This window comes from Haemaphysalis longicornis, unplaced genomic scaffold (genome assembly GCF_048455015.1).
Source record: "Haemaphysalis longicornis isolate Haplotype H1 unplaced genomic scaffold, Haemaphysalis longicornis Haplotype H1 scaffold_4, whole genome shotgun sequence".
NCBI classification, from domain to species: Eukaryota; Metazoa; Arthropoda; class Arachnida; order Ixodida; family Ixodidae; genus Haemaphysalis; species Haemaphysalis longicornis.
In genome coordinates, this window is record NW_027526361.1 from 51,748,468 (window position 1) to 51,769,235 (window position 20,768).

The following is a 20,768-nucleotide window of genomic DNA, read 5'->3' on the forward strand; positions in this document are numbered from 1 at the left end:
TTCTTTTTTTTTTTCAGGAGAAGGCTTTTTATTACAGGAAGGCAGAGAGGTATGCCGGCACTTACCTACCTGATACTCTACGGGGATGAGGATAAGGTAATCAGGGATCTAAACTAAGTAGGACCGGATAAAAAGGAAGTTAAAAAAAGAAGAGGTAACAAAGCAGTTAGCGTCTAACTTCGACTACGTAACCTGAGTTCACATGGTCTGCTAGAGTGAAGATATAGTCCTAATCGTCTCAGCGGGACTAATCTCGTGCAATAACTCAAATAATGTGGCTAAAAATTTCCGCTGAGATGAAGGAAACGGCAAGGACCCAAGTAGGGCTTTCAGCGTTAGGAAACCTTACGGCACTCTATCTTGGGTGCGAGGTGGTCTTTTATTCGGCTAAATGCTGAACACTCGATCATGATGTGCTCAACCGTTGCTGGAGATCTGTAGCTGTAACAGTAAGAGTTTGAGGCTTGGCCAAAGCGATGTCGGCAAGGATTTACGAGAGCTGCTTTGAGCCACAACTAATGGTACAAAGTCTCTAGCCTATGCGGAATCCGCTCCGGTAGCGTCATTGTCAAAGCAGAATCAACATGATGCACGAATGGGTGCTGGCTTTCTTAGACAGTGGAGAATTTTTTTTCTCAAAACAGACTCCTTTGCTAGAACTGAGGAACAGTGCCTTGTGAAGAACATCTTCCCCACTCTTGCAGTCGTTACAATGTCCGGGCAGCCCCGCCGGATGTTTTGTTGCCGATAATACCGCAGTTCCAAGGGATCCACTAGAGAGCCACACGGTGCCTGGCGGCGTAGGATAGATTATTCAAGTAGCTGAAGGGGTAGTGAAAGCTAAATCAGTTGGTACGTCCAAGAGATTGTAGCACTGTCTCACAAGTGTTGAGGATACCCCTCTTTACTAGAACCATACTCCTACCGTCGATGTCCATATAATGGCAACAAACGTTACTTCTGTAAATTTCACAGCGTCACTGGGAACTAACTAATTACGACAAGAGAGCGAAACTTGTAGTACTGAAAGACTTGTGTTTGCGGCAGATGGTCATCAAATTGTTTTTGAGAACATTTTGAGAAAACTAGAGTAACAGACATTTTGTGCTGGGAATTCGCAATAAAGCTGGTTTTGCCACAATAAAGCTGACTTTAATCGCCCGCATTGCAGATGCGGGGACCGTTACCCACATAAAGCTTTACTTTAACATGTTTTACGAAAGCCCTTACGATAATTTTTTGAGATGACAATGAGAAAGCGTGCGAGTGATTGAACTTCGCGCGATGAAGACGTCATAGGGTCGACAACAGAGCCCCTCCAATAATACGGGGCTTTTCTATGCTCAAAGGTTCACTCTTAAAAAAAAAAAGGTCGGGACATTAACTAATGGAATACTAACAAGTTACTTGTCCCAGTATACACTAGGTACTTAGTTACTGGAGATAGTTAATGTAGCTCATAGTCAGGGTTGCTAACTGAAGCAGGCAGTAAGCACCCCTACCTCTACTAGTAAAGTCCTAGCGATAACACTCTTCTGAGCTACATGCGTTTACTAACTGGCGATGCATAACCTAGTCATAAGCACGACTTTAATGTAGAGCATACTACTTCCTACACTCAGTTAATTTCCTAACCATGCAGTTGCTAGTGGCAGAGCCTACGTACAAAACCGCGGGGTAGTAAGGTTCGTAAGGAGTTAGTAAATACGGCCGTTACTACCTTTTTACGACCTTTTTTTATTAAGAGTGTTCAATCCACGCGTCTTAGGCGAGCGTGTGCCATATAATGAATCGCACGTGAGGGGGCGCCGCGCTAAATGCAGGGCACCATGTTTATATTCATCAGGTAGAAACCAGAGCCGCTCCTTGGTGTTTTGAGCGAGTTGGTGCTCCATAATCAACAGCTTTAGGCCCGATAAATTTCGGACGTACAGGACGTGAACCTCTAGCGCCTGTCCTCTCCATTCATGTCCTACGCCCTAAATTTATTGCGCTTAAAGCTGTGGATGACAGAGGCGCACGCCTTTGTATTAACAGCGGACCTGTTGTACAAACCGTAAGTTCCCTGTTGTAGAAAAAAACATACCAAGAAAATGTTAAGCGTTCGTGAGGGCCTACCAAGCGGCGACCGCCGAGCGTCCTCGGCACGTGCAGTGGCTTTGGCAAAACAAACAAAAAAGTTGCAAAAACCCCGAGGAGCGAGAAAATACCCAGTGCTCGTGAGCGCGTACCTGGCGGCGACTGCCGAGTCACAAGCTCGTGCAGTGGAGCAAGAAAAAAGCTCGAGTGCTGTCGTCAAGTGCTACTGCGCATGTAACAAAAAAAAAAAAAAAACTCCAGCGCTGATGCTAAAGAAGAAAAGACACCCTGTTTGGGAGAGGTCACCGCGGCCGCCGCATTCTTTATAAGCCATTATGGATAACTGGAGAAATGGCTACGAGTGTGGCACTCCTTCTCGAGACGACTTGCAGATCCCGCCACCGCTGCCTCGAGTCGATGACGAAGAGCTGGTGGAGGTCTACAATTCTGAGGCTGACTTTGCATCCACCCCTCGCCGCGGGGAAGACGACGACCTCTTCGATGCATGTGACGATGATTACTAGCATTGCAACTATGCAAATAAACAATGACACTGAAACTTGACTGTGTCCGGCAATGCTCACCTACATGCAGTTTCGCTATTCAAGTCTTGCGCGTGAGTGTAAGCTTTCGTGAATTTTTATCGCGTCATTTTGCCACGAGAGGCGGGCGCTCGTCTTTTGTGCTTTTTTCTCCTCTTCGCACCCTGTCGTTCATATTTAAAGCACCTCGAAAGCCGTGTTTTTGTGTGCCGTTCGCGTGGAGTAGTTAAAGGCAGGCGGTTAAGCCACCGCCCCCTCAACGCGGGTGCGTGGGTTCAATTCCCGTACCTGTCACCATTATTTAATTATCTGACGTAGTTTGTTTGCGCTTTTGTGAACCCCAGATAGGTTCTCCCGTTCGCTCATCTAGCGAAGCAATGTTCCCCGGAACCTCCGCGAAGTAGCCGGCTTACCAGCTCTCCATGGAGGGCTTTACCAGCCTTCCGGGAACCGCCGCGTGGGGTGCACATCACTGACCTGCTGCAGGTGACATTAAATGTGTGCTGTACCTTGTAATACCTCATTAGTCCAGAGGACACATCATATTGCAATTAGGCACGAAAGACAATGAAGTACAATCCCAAATTATCGATGTTCACCTTTGTGACCCTAAGCGTCCTCGATGTCGGAAAGTCGACGGCACCTACAGAAAATTAAAATCAATGCGAAACAGATAACGCCAGCTTCTGCATGCGCACAAGCTACCTCCCAGTGTTTTCACAGCACTTTTCTGAATTGCCAAAACCACACCCTTCTCGAATTTCTGATGGAGGCGTAAAGTGAAAACGCCATTGTATCGAGATTTCGACGAACGTTATAGATCCCCAGGTAGTCAGAATTAATCCAGAGACCTCCACTACGGCGCGATAATAGCCCAGGTGAATCTTGCGCGCGTTTAACGCCTCAATCAACCAACTCTTCAGTCAGTCTCTCACAATCACAGTCCACCGACTCTTCTTCACTTGATAAATCACAATCACTCTCGCAATCAGTCAACGCTTCTTCTCTTGTGTCAAATCGTGACCATCAGGTGTTTGATGGTCACTCACTCACTCACTCACTCACTCACTCACTCACTCACTCACTCACTCACTCACTCACTCACTCACTCACTCACTCACTCACTCACTCACTCACTCACTCACTCACTCACTCACTCACTCACTCACTCACACACTCACTCACTCACTCACTCACTCACTCACTCACTCACTCACTCACTCACGATGACGTGATCGTCTCATCGTGATTCCTTTCCTGTAAAGGGTGCTTTCATGTTAGCTTGACTGCGAGTGCAAAGCCAACTTAAAGCTTGCGTAACTCTGACAGAGTGCGAAGGAAAGCAACGGTGGGCGCAGTCAAAGCTTGAAAAATGGCACAAAAACAGTAAAAAAAAAAAACAAGAGGGCGTGTAATACAACCTAGCCGTTGTGGTGACATTGGGCTATGACACGATGGCTAAGTGGGTGTGCTGCTATGCCTTCATACCCTGAAGGGTACTGAAGCTGAAGTTAAGGGTAAAGGTATTTCGCTGACTTGCCTCTTTCATGCAGTACCGCAAGATAAGCCCGAAAACTATCCGGAACGCCTGACAAACTTTCTTGATTATGCTTCGTCTTTTTTTTCCTTCTTAGAAACCACTATAGCTAACGTCGACTTTCTCCCAAGACACGCTCACACAATCCCACGCGCACACAAACACGAGCATCGTAGGTATCCTCCCGTGTATTCCATTCTTTCTTTAAGGGAAAGTAGCGACACGGAGAGTCGATAAATTTCCTACTCTCCCCTTCTTTCGCTTATCGCCTTCGCTCGGCTGGGACGAATGTCGGAGTAGACGCACGGTAAACCCGACTTCCTTTTGCCTCTCGGCTTTCTCGTCCGTGTGCCGTTTTCTAGCCAGGAACACCCCGTCTCCCGAAGCCCTGCTTTTTTCCACAACAAAACAAACATGTCGTCGAAAGGAGCACGAAGTTTAAAATTGAATCCGCAAAAATGATAGCGAGGAAACTGAGCAGAGAGTAGACAAGAACAGGGTGCAGAAGGAAGCAGGCAAAAAAGAAAAGGCGTCCGCATCGAAGCCTACACACACGCACACTTGAGGAGCGAGGAGTCGCGCCGGCGGAGCGTTAAAGAAATGAGACGGGCACAGTAAGAAAGGCAACAGGAGCCCGCCCAAGAATAGAGGAGAGCACAGAGCGGTGCTGGCGGAGTTCTCGCTCAAAGCGCGACGCTTGGTTTCGGCCTATAAACCGTTTATCACGACTCCACGTTCAGCGCCGCAGATAAGCGACACACCAACACGTGCACACCTACACGCACACATACGCACGCACACCAGGCGAGAAGAAACCTTTTCCCGTCACTTGCTCCTTTTTTTTTTTTCTTCCTCCGCATCCAACCTCACAAAAAAAGGTTCTTCAAAAGAAAAACTTCTCCCATGAAGAGCAAGAAGAGAAAACCGGAAGAACCAAGAGAGAGGGAAAAAAGGGAGCCGATACAGGTGCGGGCTGATTCTGCTGTGCGGCTCCGTCTTGTGTTCCGCCGCGCTTTCGGGGAGAAAAGGTGGGGGGAAGGCTTCGGGCAGCACGCACAGCGAACCGATCACGGGCCGCGCAATTCGCGAACCTGACACCAGGGCGGCGGTGCGGGCACCGCGTCTAGCTTTGGTTGGGGGAGAGGGGGAAGGGGGCCCCGGGTCCGCGATCGGCTGCGGGCTTGCCGAGCAGGAGGGAGAGGTAGGGGGCGAGGAGAAAACGGGCGGTAGTAGTCCGGGCGATACTCGTGTACCAGAGAGAGCAAGGCTACACTGTCGCCGGCGCCCGAGAAGGGAGGAGACTGAACGCGTTCGTCGGCGTTGTACGCGCGCGCAGCGCACGTCGCCTGGGTCCCACCCTGACAGCCCCCGCGGTGCTCGGCAGGAGCGAGTGCACGCCGCGCGTGGCTCCCGGGCCCATGTGCTGCCTCGACTGAGGCAAAAACAGACAGCGCGCTCTGCGGCAAGAGTCGTCCTAACAAAGCCCGTCATCGTGAGGTTGTCTGTTCTGCACGAGTGGTTGTCGCTGACGGGACGTGAGAACTACTGGGGCCTCGTATAACGCTTTGGTGGTTGTGCGGTGAAGAAACTACCTTGGTGTCTGTTGTTGATGTGAGAGTGCGCGAAACTTTCCCCCCGTGTGGAAAACTTTTCCCGCACTGTAGAAGACCTTGGCTCGGCGCGCCCTGGTGTGGCCCCTGGACCGCGTCGATCTAGTCGCTTGGAAGCTCTCCTGCTTGCGAAGAGGTTGGTCGTATGCTCTTTTGCACGCGCTCAGCGGCAATCGGAGAACACACTCAGTGAACGTGCTCAGAAAATGTGAGGCCTTGGTCAGTAAAAACCGAAAAACAAACTCTTTAGGGAATATAAGTCGAGATTAGGTTGCCGACGACTCAGATGGAACCCTAGAAAATTAGCTTAGATACATGACTGCCAACATCACAGAGAACTCTGGCGTCAAATTATTCAAAGGAGCAGTGAAAATATTTTTCGCCACCCGTTCGGCAGGTGACCTCGTGCAAATGTACGACCGAACTTGCTACCCAAGTTAACGATTTTTGTTGCCTTGTCAAAAACTACACCTTCTCTTCCCCTTATTTGCTATGTGGGACCTATACTTCCTCATAAGCGTGTGCTGGCCGAAGTGTCTTGTAGACCTTGCATCAGTCCTTTCATACACGTCCAGCGGCTAAATCAGAACGTTTTTTACAACCTACGTCGCATCGTTAAGTATAATGCTAATCACTAGTTCCCCTTTGTTGCGTCAATGATGCTGTTGCCCAAAGAAGATCCGAAGCACAATTCGAGGTGTATTTGCACCTACCGAGCTACGAGCCTTATTTTTTTTTTGTCGTTTGAATTCAATCATGCAAAGATGGAGCGAGCGTAAAGTAAACTTTTGACGCGGGGGTTCTTGTAGCTGGTAAACTGTGTCGACATAGAGCAGGGCGGATCACCAGCCTCTGGGGAATTTAGCACCGTTTGCTAGGGCTGCCAGTCATCAGCTTTAAAGCAGAGAATCTGGATTCGAAGTGTGCTCAGAAACGAAAGCGCACGCTTAATGGGTCATGAAAAATAATCCCCGCAACCTTCCCCGTGAGGAGAAGGTCCGAAGAAAATAGATCAGCAATCACTGTTTTCATCCATCAAAAGCCCAGCAACATGAATTCGCCTTTACGAATCTGACACTCGGAGCCATAAGGCAAAAAACGATTAACAACTTCGTAACAGGACAAGACGTGATTAGTTACGCCGCCGTGGCTGGAACTATTGTGCAACGGTAGTTTGATTACCAAAAAATCATAAATGCGTCCCTAGGCACACAGCATTTGTTGAATTAAGTGCACTGAACGAATCCGATGTCAAAACAGCGTTTGGATGTCCCGCTTGCGAATGCTTCACGCGATAAGCGAAAGAAGCGGGCGAAGAAAATGGTCGCATGCAGATCTATGCTAGTGGCCGAATTAAAGTAGTGAGAGTTAAAGGTAGAATTAACGGAACTCACAAAACATGCTGGCAACTGGCGATTACGAGATCGCTATTATACAACTCATTTGCATTAATGCATTAAGTGAGTAGAAGGAAATATCAGTATATACACTTCCTAAACGGCATAAACCTCGAAAGCTTGTTAGCATCATGTATTCTCTGATAAAACAACGCTACTTGGTTTTCCTTTACAGCGGTAAACTAACTTCACACCACGAAGTTAAGAGGTTGCCGTGGAAGTGACGCCCACTGCCGAGGTAACTAGACAGATTAACAAAGCCATGCATAACAAACAAGGAGCGCCAAACCAGAAACAAGGTGCAATGAAACCAGCACAAAATTTTAATAAGAACAATCTTGCAGGCCGCGAGGAAGCAGCAGTCAATAGTTCCTTTATTAGCCTGCCTAACATAAGCCGTACAGGAGGTGAATGATTGTAATTTTCTTGGCTTGTTAAAAATCATGAAATATAAAAAAGTTATATCGTAGTTACAAAAAATGTCTTAGTCAAAAATACATTAATACGGCACGAAGTAACGAACACATAAAGAAACGGGTACTGGCGTGAAACGGTCAGTCAGGCATCTATCAGCGGTGCATCTTTTTTCTTCACACTTTCTTACGTAATTATTTTTTTTTTCTTCTCTGCCGACGGTTCCGGCTGTATAAAGAGGTCTAACAATGGTTCCATACTTCAGACCTTACGGTACCGTCAAATATATCCCCGTTAAAAGAGTTTAGGATCATCAGTCTGAAACCTAAACTTCTGGACAAATGTTTATCGCTTGGCCATGCCGTTATTTAGAAAAAAGTGGGGCTATCCTCATCCGTTGATTGGTCGATATCTGCCTAGAAACAATGCTTCACCACTTCATCACGTAATGAAGCACCCGCTCACTTTCGGAAGAGACAGGGCAGACATCCTCCTGAACAGTCCGAAGGAAGCCAGCGCGGGGTGCGGTGCAGAGAATCCTGTGGCCGGAGATCGCAAGGTGCGATGAGCCTCTTCGGCGCTAGCCCGAATTTGCCTGCCAAACACGTCTGAACTAACGAGCACTCGGTGCCATCGCATCGCGCGTACGTTCGGCGTGACCGGGCCAGGAGACCGGATTATCCTAATTTACAAATGAGCAAGGGCCGAATTATCGCGCTTTCACTGCCCAATGACACTGCCAAAAAGACACATGTATACAGGTAAAACTCGACTATGCAGTGTTGCATCAGGGTCACCCAAGAGCGTGCTGGAGAAGCAGACATTTCGCTCTGAGAGGGTGCAGGACCTGAGAAGCTGGGGTGACACACAAGTTTGAGCAAAAGTACCAACTCTTGACGACAGTCAATGTCGGGCTGAAATTAGCCTATCCTCGACATCTTCAACCTAGGTAGATGATCTGGAGTCAAGGGGTAGATGTATCCGTTCGTGGCGGAGGAGAATCAGGGAATGGCACAGCCCGGATTATACGGGCCTCCCTGCTACGGCAACACAAAAGAAGTGAAATTCTAAATGCAACAAAGCGCCTTTATGGTTTTCTGTGGCATGCTCTGGAGAGTTAAAGTTTCTACCCCTCCTGGTGATTCTTTCGGCAGCACCCGCGTAAACACAAACAAGCAAGCAAACAAACAGACAAATAGACATACAGACCGACACAAACAAACAAATGAACGAACAAACAAACCCACACAACGCCTTGCGCGCCAAAGACACGTGATAAAGTTTGCTTCTCCTCAAAGCTTTTTTTTTTGTTTTTTGAGGACGCACAGCCGGAATACACAGGAATATTATAGCATAAAGCAGAACAGCTTCGCTTTAAAACGAGACGCCGTAATAGCTCAAAATACACTGTGGGGGCAGTTGCTGTAGCTACAGCCTATGGTGCTCGAGTGACAAAGAAATCTCCTGTAGCCTTGCGGCTATTTCGAGCATACGACTATTTCGGGGGAAAAGATTGCGCTGCGTTGTTAATGTGATAGCCTTAAGTGTCCCGTTCTGCCAAAATCCGGCGTTTATGTCGGCGTATCATGGGATGGCACTAAAACCATATTGGCTGAGATGTCAACATACCACCAACAATTTTCTTACATGTATATACAGATTCCGTTGATTGGCCGCTAATGAAGCAAATGGCTATAACAGGTCAAAAACTGTTTAATAATTCGTCAGTGAATTAACTACGTTTAAAAGCAAAATTCTTGTTGCGAAGCAACCAATCTACTCCGCCGCGGCACAAAGGTTCTGGCGGATGTCCGACGCAAATGTTCGGGAATTATAAACAGGCAGGGAAAATGAGGAGAAGGCACATAGGTCATAAAGGAACATCTTCATCGTCATCAATTTCACTCGGGAGGTTCATTTTGTTGCATTACCCCAAGGACAAGATGAAGAAGGTTGGTTGCTTGGCTAGCCAGCGTGACGTGTGATGGACCCTCCAATGTCTTCATCAGCTGCCCCCCCCCCTCACACACACACACGCACACACATACAAAGAGAGATAGAGAACTTTATTCGCCCAGAAATGCAGAGCTCTGAGCTCCCTCGGCCGCGTTAGTCAGTCCGGAGCTTTTGGTTCCTGGTGGCTTCTTAAGCCATCTGTACAAGGCGTAGCTGGATTAGGAGATCGGAGCTGCGCAGCAGAATCTCCCAGCGCTATGTGCGCTTAAGTTCCGTGGTTTCTTATGACATTTCCCCATAATGGGCGTGAGGTTACGCAGTGGCCGCACTTCCATCGAAAATATTTGAATTTCAACTGCTCCACAGACCCAAATTGTCTTTGGATATGCGAAGGGCCGACGCTAGGTCTAACATTGCTCCTTGAGGTCCACGTGGTTGGGCTCCACGTTGAGGTTACGTAACGCTTATCAACGCACCGACTGGGTAGGTTGTCCAGTGACGATAACAGTTGCGGTCAAATGCTCACGGAACATTCACACATCTCTTTTTTGACTACAGGGCTAACGTAGTCACTTACAATTATCAGCTACCTAATCTAGAGGATTGACCAATGACAATTGCAGCTGCTGTCGCGAGATCCAGGCCGATTCTCCCCCTTACATATGACTGCTTCACTTTCACTGTGCTGTACCTGAAAGGGACCCTGCAACACTTTTCTCAACTTTTAGATGCAAAGCATCTCTTGCTCGGGGCTACGTTCGGCGTCCGTCCGTTGTCCGCACCTCTCCCCCTACACTATAAAATTTCCCCGCATTTCCCCGAGGGGAAGAATGTGAAAGTGCGAATGCAGGAGTTGAATTTGCGCGGTTCGGTAATGTTCGCGAAAGAGAGATCACACACACACACACAACTACAAAGAAAGAAAGATGCATTTATTCACAGACACCTATTTGTGTTGTCGTTGTACTTGATTGCTAGAGCGGATCTAAGCTTTGAAATTTCGTGTCAGTACTCCTTTAATCGGGTGCATTAGCCCTTCTCACGCCCGATTCCTGGCCAATCCCCCACGTGGGTATGTGCCATGAACAGACACCTATTTGTGTTGTCGTTGTAGTTCATTGCTAGAGCGGATCTCAGCTTTGAAATTTCGTGTCAGTACTCCTTTAGGCGGGTGCATTAGCCCTTCTCACGCCCGATTCCTGGCCAATCCCCCACGTGGGTATGTGCCATGTCAGCGGCCAGGCAGCGCGCGCCCATCTCCCCCCGTTGCCAAGGAAGACGAGGAGATTCCTGGCCAATCTCCCACGTGGGTATGTGCCATCTCCCCCCGTTGCCAAGGAAGACGAGGAGCGCGCGCACCCGCAGCTGTTGCTATGTGGACGGACGGCGGTCAACGGAATTCAGGGTCGCTTATAAAGTGCATACGCACTTAAAAAAAAGAAATAGTTAGCGGCGCCCGGTTTCGATCCCACGACTCTCTGGCCGCAACGGGAGGTACGCGGTGCTCTTCCCACTACGCTACAAAACCGGGTCAGGAGCAAGTGCTACGAACGCGCCTTATGTCCTTGACTCATTCAAACTACGTCAAGAAGCTACTGATACAACGAAGGCACGCGAAGCTGAACGTCACCGGAAATGACGAACTGAAAAATCTAGAGACGGGTGTTGAATTTCCCGTGGGAAAGCTGTGGCGGGAAGCGCCACGCGCCTTGCAGCTCAACCAGCCCCGTCCGCAGCGCCTCTGATGCTGATTGTGGCAGGATGCCCCTAGGGATTGGCCAACCAAAGAATCCATCACGAGATAGCTTTGCGTTCAACCACCGTCGTCATCTTCCCGTAGGGGAACCGATGGAGAAGGAGAAGAATACAAAGCTGCGAAGAGGAGGGCGTGTTGCTCTCGCCCCGTCCGCAGCACCTCTGATAATGATTGTGGCAGGATGCCCCTAGGGACTGGCCAACCGAAGAATCCATCATGAGATAGCTTCGCGTTCAACCACCGTCGTCATCTTCCCGTAAGGGAACCGCCGAAGAAGAAGAAGGAGAAGACAAAGCTGCGAAGAGGAGGGCGTGTACATTGCTCTCAGCCGGTGCACCAATGTCAGCAACCTTTACCTCACCAACGCTGATAGAGACTACCGGTTCTACCACAGAGACGACAACATCGACAAGAACATGATGGACGAGTTTCGGCGCCTCGAGAACCACCGCCTACTCACCGTAATACAACAGTACTTGCGTGCCTTTGCCACCGGTGTGGACCCGGACGCGGAACTCCCCCTTGCGCTAGTAAACACCACATCACTCAACATAACAGCAACACAATGGAACCACACGGAACCGCCACGATGCTTCGCATCCTCATCAGGGTTCCCCACGCGAAGATGGTGTAATTTTTTTTCAAAATCTTAAATGTCTGGAGAACGTATTCAACTAACATATCATGTACTTAAATTAGGAGGTCTCAAAGTACGCGAGCCAAAATTGCTGGTTCATGCCCATCACTTAACTTAGAAACTTGCTCAAGAGAATTTTCTCTCTTACCCGGTCTTGGCGTTTTTCAACCGCAGGAATTACGTCAATACAGCAGCGCAGCGGCTATTGACCGGATTTCCTTCAATTGCAGAAGTGAACGCTTTTCGATAGCCAATTTAAAAAGAAATCCACACAAGCAAAGCAGAAATGGAAGGCGTATCTGCTGCGACGAGGAAATCACGCAGTGCCGCTCGGTGATGGGGATAAGCATAGCTTCCGTAGTGCTTCCAGACCAGTGACCCACGTTCTATGGACGCGGTAACGAAAGAGTTAAAGGAGCCATGAAGAGAAAACAAACGTTTGTTTTATTCGAAAGATTAGGTGTTTCATAGTACCCCAAGCGCTTTCCCGGAAGCAAATGATGCTTTATTCACTGAGAAATAAGGCAATTTAAGCCAAAATTTTAAATCTCCCGCTAAAATTGAACATTCCGTGACGTGTACAATGGCGTCATAGAGCCGGTCCATGAAACAGATACTTAGTATGTCCACTCCATATAGCACCCACACGCGGGAGTCGATCGAGACGGCGGCCATTTTAAAAATACTAGTAAAACCTAGTGCACCCGCAGCCCTAGTCATGGAATCGCCTGATCCGGAGAACAAAACTCTCGCCGAGGAGCTCGGGCTTGCATTTAACAACCTCACACCACAAAAACGCTCAATGCTTCTAAGTGCACGAGCGGCAAGAGTTGTGGGATACGCGGTGGACGGGAAAGCGACCATTCCGCGATAGCCACAACAGACGAACGCCCAGCCGTCGGCACCGCTGCCTCGTCAGCCCCGTCGCGACGGACGAATATAGACTGGTACGTATGTGCCGTATTTTGATTACGGTTAACAATAGTTCAATTTCAGTAGCAGTATCACTTATGCCAGTTGGCCGGTGTCGTGTATGGAAAGCCGTTCGCGCGAGCTCTCTGCTTCGACCAGAAAGATACGAGCGTCAGTGCGCGGTGTTTACGGCATTTTTTTCCCCAAGGTCAGAGCGATTTGACGAAGTCGGCGACGAGCGCCAGCGTGTCCCAGGAGTGAGCTAACGTAAGGGTCCCTGCCGTAATCACTTCCTCGGAAATGAAGCGAGCACACTCGTACTTCCTTTAGCTCTCTTTCTCCTCCGTTTGCAAAGTTCACAAAACGTAGCCACTTGCTTCGCCTAGGTTCGTCGTTGGGCAGCACATGAAAGGAGATCTCCTTACCGGCGGGGATGTCGCACTCCCTCGACGATTTGCCCGTACTACATGGGCATTTCAAAACGCAGCAACGAAATTTCATTGTAAAGTACTCGAACAAACTGAAGTTTTCAGTGGTTGTAAACTGGAAACGAGCTCGTAACGACAGCAGCAAGCCAACACCATTCGAAACTTACGCGACGACTGGCACTATCTCGTCGCTTCTTGCTGTTCCTTACTCCCCTCGTTTCTATTTTTACCTTTGCTGGTTGGCGATATGACGGCCAACCTCCTGTGAAGGGATTACGATACGAAGCAAGGTCGCGGCTGTGCGTGCTGGAACGGTTCGTTGGCCCCGAAGAGCCTCGAACCTGAAAATTCGTCTGCGCGACGGCGAGATGTCGAGCTCGGCCGGCGCTAGTTTCGTACGCATTGGCGCACACGCTTGCGAGTTCGTTCGGACCTTCAATCGTTTACTCCACCGTTCTTTGTCATAAAAAGAATGTGCAGTATGTTTCATGGGCATTTAGCTCGCTATGCAAACTGTAAGCCCTGCCTAACATGCGTTTGCTTTTGCCGGCCTCCGCCAATCGCAGAGCATTCCCAAGTGACATCACAGGTGCTGTTGCGGAAAATGAGCTGGTGGGTCGCATGGTCATTTCCTTTTTTCCTAATTATGTAGCTTATTTGAGCGACGTTTGCGTTATAAGTGGTGTCGTTATGGTTCTAACGAGGCAATCTTTCGAATGAACGAAACTTGTGTTTTCTCTTCATGGCTCCTTTAAGGAAAGAGTGAAAACGTTTATCAGAAGTGCTGCAGAGTGTATTTAATGCTCAAAAAGGTTTTTCTTGCTAATACGAGCCTAATAAGACCGCCTAATAGGAGCGACTTGTCAGCTATGAGTTAAAGAAGCTAGATATGGTAATCCTCGGTTCAAGAAAGATGGCAAGGTTTTCCAAGCGGACCCTTATTTACAGCGACAACCTTTTGAGAGAGTATTTCAGGGCCACTTTAACTGCCTATACCTGTTCCTTCCTTTCCCTCACAGCGCCTCAAGGAAGCCTCTTCTAATCTTAGTCGTCTTCCTTCCCGCGCATTATTCAGTTTAAGGTACTACAATAACTACGTTGTAGCAAACTTTCTCACGTGCATTGTACTCCCCTCTGTTATTTTTCTTTTCCCCACTACACGTTGCCCTAAACTAGTGCTGCTACCACACCATTAAATATATCCTGATAATGTTTGTGGATTTGCTCCATTCTGAAGTCGCGCCTGTGAATTCACGTTCCTTGAAACGCCGGTAGGGGGGTTTCAGAAAGAGCCCTTAAAGTGCGTTGTCTTACAATCACGGGTAATGCTAAGTAAACACGCATTTCGTTCTCGCAGATTTTTTTCTCCCATGTTTCTCGGATATTTTTCCTTGCCCAGAAAAGTTTTGTTCAATACTTGGATAAACACTCCATGTTATCCGCCGCCCGCCTTGCATCACCCAGCAGTTTAAACGCGCTTCCATAAAGTGTAACAAGAGATCTCAATACCAGGACGCATCCTCTGCTTATCCTTAAACTACTTTAGCTTACCCCGTGTTTCCCGTTATAAAACACGAAGACGCTGGCCACGCCATCGAGTGGCTCTGCTACAAAGCCGTAGAATGCGCTCGCCAAACTGCGTATACAGAGCGCGTCATACGTGTAGTATGCGAGTAAGGACAAATACAAGAAAAACTGAAAAGGATCATCCCGATAAAGTTTGCTCTGCTCCCAGCATCAAAAAAAAAGAAAACAAAAGCCTGAAGAGGTTGAGCGAGCCTACGTCACAAGGACAGCAATATTCACAGAAAAAAAAAAAGCCTTGGTCGCAAACAAGAGCACGTCAAGCAGACACCACCCTTCCCTCTTTCCATGCCCGCTATATTGACTTCACTTTACCGTAGGCGGCGAGGGCAGCCGCTCCCAGATGAAATTTGCGTACGCGCAGTGCCTGGGTGACAAGGGGATGTCGACGAGGTTGGTGAGGTGTAAATTTGTAGGCTCTCGCGACACGCGCCCTCAGGACGTCGAACACCGTGCAAGCTTGTCCTTTGGTGCTGCCGCCGCGTTCGCTAGAAGGTGCTCATCCGCGCACGGAATCTGTCAAATCAGCGTCGCTACTTCGACACGATGTTCGTGCGATTGGCTCGTGCTTCTGTATTAATTTTTTTTTTTGCCGCGCCCTCGAATCTCGTTGTCGTGAATATAATTTCCCGCCTCGCGTGAAGGCAACCGGCAGACGTCTTCACCTTGTAATGGAAGCGTGCAGAGGCCGTGCCCGAAAGCGATGGCGATCATTTTACGATGGGTTCTTTGACAGGTTAGGAGGGCAGAGCGGGGTGCTCACGGGCACTTTTCCCTATCGTCTTCACACCTTCCTCTTTTCCCTCTCTGGCTTGTTCTCGTATAGTCACGCCGAGTTTCTCGTATTCGCAATAATGACTCAAATGAAAGGCGACAGCCAAAGAGGGTACAAATAAAGCAGTGAGCGACAGAGCAGACCCCTGAGGGACTCCGTCATCTGTTCTTCGTTTTGAAAGAACCTATTTACTCTTTGCTAGGGCCGCCGCCATGAATTATGACGTGACGGGTTCCCCGTGGCACAGTGGCCATTAGAAGCTAGATCATACGGGTGATAAAAATACTTCGGAGTTGTTAGCGAACTTTTGTTATTCCCGTGAAGCCTGTGTCTGTGCACGTGTTCAATGCTTTTAGATGCCCGACCTTGTTATTGCGATAATATTCTTACTAGGCAGAAAGGAAAAATAACCTAATAGAGTGTTTGTGAAGAACTGGGAAGAAAGTTGTATTGCGATTGGACAACAGCACCCTCGGGAGTGAAGTTTCTTACACTGACTTGTATTATTATTACAGTGTACAATTTAACCACCGACGTATTGCCAAAAGGATTCTAATACTTCAACAAGGCGAAAATTTGGGCTGGTTGGTACGTAATCGAGAATAGCAAAAACAGAGCAAATGACGGGACAAGGAAGGATAACAGGACGAAACGCTGTCCTGTTCTTGAAGATTCTTGTAGATTTCTGACTTGTACTTCCCGCTCAATTAGGGTCAACAGGGCTGATTGCTGATTGCTCAAGAATTTCTGATTGCTCAATAATACTAACCAAGTTCCACTTGAGACAGGCGCTGTACAACGATATAGACAAGCATAAGTTGTCCGTAAATGCCCATCTAGTATTTTTTTTTTTGCCGTTTTAGGAAGAACGACAGCGTGCGTAACAGGGACTATCTCAAGCGCCTCAAAATTTATTCCAGGCCGTCACACCTTCGCACTTGCTCATCTATTTCTCTCGTTGCAAGGCAACTACCCAAATGGCTGTACTGACCGAGTCGAGAAGGTTCAACAAAAATTAAACTGCCATACTGCAGAAAACGTTCGGAGCTATACACGACTTTTTGCGTCCGCAGCTTGAGTATGCTTCTTTCGTCTGGAAATGCACACGGGAAGCAATCTGTAAGCTTGTGTTCAAAAGTTAACCATCTTTGATTGATTGTAGGGTTTAACGCGCCGACGCAACGCAGTCTATGAGGTGGGCCGTAGTGGCGGGCTCCGAATTGTTTTGACCACCTCGGGATCTTTAACGTGCGCCGAAATCTCGTACACACGGGCGTTTTTGCTTTTCGCCTCTACCAGAAAAGCGGCCGCCGCCGCCGGGCATCGAAAGTTGACCATCTTTCAACCATCGTCATATCTCTAATAGTAATTATACCTTTGTCTCGTCTTCGGTGTAGATGCTGTACCATGCTGAACCTCCCGGCAGAATAACGCCGGTCTTCTCTCCCTATTCAAACCCATTCACGGCGCAGCGCTGTGCTGCGACGTAATTACTCCACGTGCCGCAAAACTCGAACAGAAAACTAAATACTTTTTATAATCCCAATATGTTCAGATAGCAGTGCGCGGACGATCAGCACTGTGGAATCCTGGATACTTCTAATGATTCCCTGGCCCTGTTTAGTAAACAGGTCACTGACTTTGTCCATGTATATCGCCTTTTTTATCCTTATCTGTACGATCTCTGGGTGAATCCCGGGCTCTCGCTGATGCATGTAAAGCACACAAAGTAAACTCTTTTTTAATGATGCACGCGAGTTCTTCTATTGTTACTAATCGCTTTGAACATTGTTTGATCACCTCTGCCTCTCTATCTATCATATACTGATTTTCTCACATATAATAAATCTAAGATAACTTTGTTTCTGTAGCAATTTTACGTGATCGTATATGTATATTTGTCTTGCGAGTAGTTGTGTGCGCGCTGGCATTAAGACCCACTATCCCTGGTATAACAACTTCGTTTTCCTTTGCATTCTACACTGGTATAACAACTTCGGTTCTTCGCATTGTACTTGGTGTATGCGTTTAGGAGCTTATAAGTGTGTCTATACGTACTTTTATTTTCATTCTCGGTAACAAATACTATTCTTTTATTACATTCTTTTTGGGGGCGACTTCATCGTGCCTCCCCAATTTTATTTTTTTATTCTGTGCGCAAGTGTAAGGCTCTGCGACTGTTCCTGGTCACCTATAAACAAGTATTAGGACGAAAGCTATAATAGGCATATCCTTCCCAATCATTCATCGCGTCGCAAGAGACCTTCAGCCGGCGGCGCTAAAGCTTAGCCTTTCCTCCCTATCCCTTCGCTCTCTCGGAGCCTCCGCGCTGTGGTACCACGTGGGTAGGCGAGGGCTTCCCGGCTGCTTCACCGCCGCTTGGTCGCTCAGTTTCGCCATCAATGGCGCACCGGCTGGGCTGTCTGTGAGGGCCCATAAGAGCAATCGAAAGAAGGGATCCAATCATACAGTAGACATAGCTAAATGAGAGGCTCATAAATCTCATGCAAAGGGAAAGTTTCACGAAACAGTGGGTGCTCAATTTTTGATTTCGCTCGTGATAACTAGGTTTACAAGCTTGAAACCTGAGCCCCACTGTTATTATTATTATTATTATTATTATTATTATTATTATTATTACTATTATTATTATTATTATTATTATTACCTGCATGGTTTAGAGTGATTCTTGCTGTGCCGCTCTTGCGCCGTAGATCGTAGCACCAAAACACGCTACAGGAAAGCCACCTTTACGAGTTGGATTTCCAAAATGTATACATGACGATGATGATGATGTCGTTGTTGGTGATGATGATGAAAAGTAGAGCGCCTCACGAAAAAAGGAACGCTTCGTCGGAATCGCACTTGGTGGAGGGCCACCCAGCCACGCAAAAAAGTCATGTAAATAAATGTTTTCCCTGTCTCAGTCCAATCGAACTTCGGTTCCGCGCCTTATAAAATCCGAAGTCTATCCGATTGTGCCATTGCGACACAGTCTGAATTCTAGACAATGGCTTCGTCTCAGGTTTCACTGGAAAAAGCTTCGCGTTTTAACCATCTTTTTTTTGTATGTATGTATTTATTGTAGATTAGTGTGTAAATTGTGTATATTAGTGGGCTTAAGATGCGACAAAAGGCAACAAGAGTCCTGCCGAAGTGCTTTCCAAATAATTACGATCGTTTTAGAGCGCAAGCTCCTAAGCGCGCGCTCCTGTGGTTTGGCGGCGCCGTCGGCCTCGTAGTAACCGAGCGAACGAAGAGGCCACCGAAGACAGACGAGATAGAGCGAGCGAGGAAGCGGACGATGAAAGTATGGTGAAAATGTGAGCAGAAGGGCAGTATTCTGAGGCCGCACGAAACATTCTCGGCGGTGGAGACGCGTTGCGAGGTAACACAGGAGTGGCGCGTGCCGTCATGCGTTCTACGATGACGCGATCACTTCCTGAAAAGAAGAAAATGCTGCGACTGCCACTGCAGCCAAACCAACCACCCGAGCAGAAGATCAGCGCCGCCGACTCCAGTATCCAGGAGTGCGCGCCTCTGTAGCAACAATTCTGTGGCTCGCAGAAACCACAGCAGAGCGGCGGGAGTAGCGATCTACTTGCGTATGGGTCTCTAGTAATCTCCATCGAAACCTTTGGTACGTCTAAAGAAGTTGGCGAGCTGCTTAGTACAGCGACTTGCTGGTAGTGGCTGCTTACTTCTCGCCTACTGGGTTAACTAAAGACGTAGTGCATTACCTGCGGCTCGCATAAACCGCTCACATATCTACACCGATGTTAGTACGGGGGGACTTTTTTGTGGGTATCAAGACAAACAGGAATATCCCCCCCCCCCGCTCATGTGCGAGAACATCCCGTTCCTCTCCCTCTTAAAACCCCCCAAAGCTGTGGCCACCTCACAAAATACTTGCAAAGACATCGGCTTTGAGAACCACGCATTGTCGCGGCAAGTAGAACAGATATCCGAGTGTTTTGTTTTCCCGACCGCATTGCCTTCGTCATGACAATCAAGGACGGGGAAAGGAGGGCTGCCAGGCGAATGAGCAATATGTGAAGAACAAAACAGAAGTCATCTGTAACAGTAAAAAAAAAAAAAAATATATATATATATATATATATATATATATATATATATATATATATATATATATATATATATATATATATATATATATATATATAACATAAATGCCGGCAGTCTACAACGCCAAAGAATGCATAGGGGAATGGTTAGACTATTTTTTACCGTTAGTGACGTTACATTATTTTTTTATTAATTACTTGAGAAAGAAAGAAAGAAAAACGCGCGCCCAGAGTGGGGACCGAACCCACGCCTTTCGATTAGATCTCGAATGCCTTATCAATTCGGCTATCTGGGCGACTGTGTTCTCCGTCACTTTCTGGGGTATTTATATTTACTACAACTGTATCTGACGCTTGAGGGTGGTAGCCAGCGCTACTCAGACTACATGGGGAGAAGGGGACCTTCTTTTTAACCCCAGGGGCGTGACGCGAACGTCTACAGCCTGTCATAAGCGGGTAACTGGCGGGGAACCCTCTTATGCTACCTTGGCATCAAGGCTGCCAGAACCGAGGCCCTCACTAAGCTTTCGCACTATAATAGGGTCCCCACTCTGGGCGCGTTTTTCTTTCTTTCTTTCTCAAGTAATTAATAAAAAAATAATGTAACGTCACTAACGGTAAAAAATAGTCTAACCATTCCCCTATGCATTCTTTGGCGTTGTAGACTGCCGGCATTTATTTCTGTATTTCCCAACGAGCCCCTCATTTCCAAACCCTATTATAGTGCGAAAGCTTAGCGAGGGCCTCGGTTCTGGCAGCCTTGATGCCAAGGTAGCATAAGAGGGTTCCCCGCCAGTTACCCGCTTATGACAGGCTGTAGACGTTCGCGTCACGCCCCTGGGGTTAAAAAGAAGGTCCCCTTCTCCCCATGTAGTCTGAGTAGCGCTGGCTACCACCCTCAAGCGTCAGATACAGTTGTAGTAAATATAAATACCCCAGAAAGTGACGGAGAACACAGTCGCCCAGATAGCCGAATTGGTTAGGCATTCGAGATCTAATCGAAAGGCGTAGGTTCGGTCCCCACTCTGGGCGCGTGTTTTTCTTTCTTTCTTTCTC

The 20,768-nt window shown here is 47.8% G+C and overlaps 1 protein-coding gene across 1 annotated transcript in view; it reads left to right on the forward strand.

Annotated features, from left to right (window-relative positions):
- The first annotated feature begins 5,396 nt into the window (after positions 1–5,396).
- Positions 5,397–20,768, forward strand: part of LOC144178688 (uncharacterized) — a 286,853-nt gene continuing 271,481 nt past the window's right edge. Inside the window, exon 1 of the mRNA XM_077706708.1 lies at positions 5,397–5,904. The gene's annotated coding sequence lies outside the window, so the exon portion shown is untranslated. The remainder of the gene's footprint in view (positions 5,905–20,768) is intronic.